A 3,460-nucleotide genomic window follows, 5' to 3' on the forward strand; every position below is an offset into this window, starting at 1 on the left:
TTAATATGAAGTAGGGAGCAGAAACACATTTTGAGGATTCACTAAAGGTTTATACTCGATATTCTGTTTCCCTGGTATGTAATTCTCTCTCATTGGCCATTCCTTCTTTTTGAAATGATTTTTTATCATCTCGACTGTCCCAGAGACCCGCAAAGCAACAATATTTGGTATACCAACCCTGCAGGCCTAGCAGGAGTGCAATAACTTTTAGATCACCACATATGATTAACCTATGGTGATCATATTTGTTGGCCCCAAGTATAATCTGCATGATTTGATAAGTTTCTTTCATGTTCACAGCATGAATAACAGGAATCGATGGCTTAGTATTTTCATTGTGCAAAAGTACAGCTTTCATACTAACTTTAGATGAGACAATAAAAAGTCTCATTTCTTAAGAATGATGTTCAGTACCTAATTTTTCCATTAGTGCATTCTACAGAAACACAAGGTATCTTACATGCTGTAGTGAGACGTAAGACTTTCATGGTGACTTCGGTAAATTGAAACTTATGTTCCTAGAGCTAATAAGTTCCATTGCTGTAAACGACAGCCAAGAAGTTCCCCATGCTGTTTTGATAGGCAAGTCACGAATTAGATCATATGGCTCTTCTTGTGTGATCAGACGAGGAAGTTTATGTCGAGGTGTCACAAGAATAGAATTACTAGATGAAGAGGATGAAGAGGATGAAGATGATTCAGTGTCTTCTTTTAGGAATAACTCTTCTGTTCCCAATTCGATGGTGGATGTGGTACGGAAATAACAATCCCATGAGGTACTGGTTTCATTGTTTAGTTTTCCTGAACATCCAAAAGCATTAGCCATGCAAAAATACAGTCAGACGATCTTTGGGCTCACATCATATCATGAGAACTTCAAATGGCATACTTGCTCTCTTCTTATTCAGACACTGGGTCAAGTCAAATGTGCAAACTTTACAACACACATGTGAAGACCAATGTTTTTTCTTGGTCCCCAATTTTACAGCCCAACAAATAGTGGTAGTAAACTACCTTTACTTTGTGTGTGATGTTTGTTCTTCATGAAACTGTTATGTATTTTCCACAAATGTAACAGAAACTGTTTGCACTTTCAGACTTTACTTAAGCTGGAGGCATCAAACAATTCAAATGATCTTCTAAAAACATAAAATAATTTATGTTTATATAACTAGAGTTTAAAACGTTTTAAAGAACAAAGTTGTGCAGAATTTGATTATATTGCGGGTATGATGCGAAGAAAAAGACTGGACTTTGATTTGACTGTGTGCAGAGCAAGACGAAGTGACCAACTTACTGAGTGAGAGGTAACTGAGAGAAAATTGTCTGACTCTGCCCTTTTATGCTCAGTCGAGAGACTTCACGAATGTTCTAGCAAACTGAGCACGTGAGAGTTTCGTAATTCCCAGGCAGAGCAGGTGAGCATGGGAATGAAATAAAAGTGGTGCAAGTTGCTACAATTATATTGAGAACAAATTGCATATATGAAAAATATATTTAGAATTTTACACCAATGCAATACAGTCAGTGTTTGAAGTTATCAAAAATGTATGCCTTTTACCCATTATACTGTGCAAGTAAACTGAATTTCACAGCATAAATCTATTGTGCTAAGTTGATTGCATGGTATTTCACATAACATAGTGGTGATAAACTATTGAGTTCAATAACTCAAACTCTAGAGGCGATGGACAAATTCTGACTACATTTTTAAAATCAGCACCACCAAATTACCTCGAACCACTTAAGTTTTCTCTGGTAGCAATTTTTTGTTGTCCAGTGTTATAGATGACTATTCGTGAATCTTAGGGGGTCTCTGACTCGGCTATTAAGCCCATGTGTCGCATAAAGTGTTATTCAGATTGCAAATACCCATACCTTTTTAGTCTTTACTTTTGTAGATTTTGTTTTTATGTAAGTTTTATTACTTCACAGTAATACGTTTAGCTTTACAACTGCTTATGATACAAGGAAGGCGAGATGAGAAGCATGTAACAATACCACAGTTCTTATTCTACATTCTTACACTGACGATATTTTAACTCCTATTTGAATAATAAAACGATTTTCGAAATTATTTACATAATTTTAGAAATAAGAAGAGCTCTTAATAACTTTCTTTTGTGTATTTTGCAGGATCAGACCTGAGATTTCTTAACGTCAAACAAGTGCTCAGCTAACTCAACTAAAGTATTGAACCACTATCAATTACTAGTAAGGCACTTTTTAAGAACTCCAATTACCACAATCTTCCCATCTCGCCAACAAGACCCGTCTTCGGGCCTTATCTTCAAGCTGAAGAAACGTCATGAGACGTTATTAGGATTATGGCCGAAAATATTGATAAGGGCGAGAGTACCCAATTTAATGCATTCTAATCATTATACAAGTTTTTTGTTTTGTGATATATGCATATTTCAAATTAGACAGATATATTAAATTATCTAGATTATTTATTGGATTAATGTTTAGTTCTGACCAAAGGTAGTTTAATAAAAAGTTATTTTTCCATATATATATATATATAGTGATTTTGTTTGGAAAAACTCAATATCTACAGTTACCACAATTAATAAATAATTTTTGCCGTAAGCAGATATGGAAATGATGTTATTTATGTATATGTGTATAATGTCTTAGCAACAGACCTTCTGTACGTGTCGTTACACATTCTGGTTAGAGGAATGTGATGCCATTTTGGAGTGAGGTTAGAGAATCGACATGTGCAAAGTATACTGATAATTATTGACTTTTCTCGATATAAAAAAGTAGATTGACAACCCTGCCGTGCAGTCAACTGCCACGACATTGATGATAGATCACCAGATCTGTCGTTATAAAAAACATCTGCAACTTCAGGTAACCAAGTTAGACGCAATATATAGATCGCAGTTATATATACAAAAAATTGTTAATTTGTTCGTCACCATGCTACGATTACGTCTCAGTTGTACCTTACTCTTAGATAATCTAAAACTAAACAGTCATTTGTCAATATGATATTCATTTTATTAGATATGAAATGTACGTCTCCGTGTTATAATCAAACTAATGAATGGGGAAAATATAATGTTTTTGTTCCTTAAACATGTACTTGATAATATTACATGATTCATAAGCTTGACTTATTTCTGTAGTAGTAGTACGTACTTGAGACGCTATAAAATTTTCAAATAAAGGATAAAAAGAATTTCATACAGAAAGAGTAATTTTTGAATTATGCAGGTTTACAACACGTGCAATATAATTACAAAACGTTTATGTAACACATTTCAGAATTTCACATTGAAATAATGTGATATAATAATTAATCAGTTTTATGAAAACATCGTGATGCTTATGATAAAGTATAAAATTACCGAATAAAAGTAACAAATAATATTAATAATATAACGACAGCGGAAGTCAAGTGACGCTGGTAACACGTCCTGAGATTCTCGAAGGATCTTGACTTTTCCTG

The 3,460-nt window shown here is 33.9% G+C and overlaps 1 long non-coding RNA gene across 1 annotated transcript in view; it reads left to right on the top strand.

The window, feature by feature from the left end:
- Positions 1-279: 279 nt before the first annotated feature.
- The window catches only part of LOC111087046, a 13,024-nt gene continuing 9,843 nt past the window's right edge, over positions 280-3,460 (top strand). The window contains exon 1 of the long non-coding RNA XR_002611767.1: positions 280-384. This is a non-coding gene — a long non-coding RNA (uncharacterized LOC111087046). The remainder of the gene's footprint in view (positions 385-3,460) is intronic.

Source organism: Limulus polyphemus, unplaced genomic scaffold, assembly GCF_000517525.1.
Source record: "Limulus polyphemus unplaced genomic scaffold, Limulus_polyphemus-2.1.2 Scaffold1677, whole genome shotgun sequence".
In the NCBI taxonomy this organism is placed as follows: domain Eukaryota; kingdom Metazoa; phylum Arthropoda; class Merostomata; order Xiphosura; family Limulidae; genus Limulus; species Limulus polyphemus.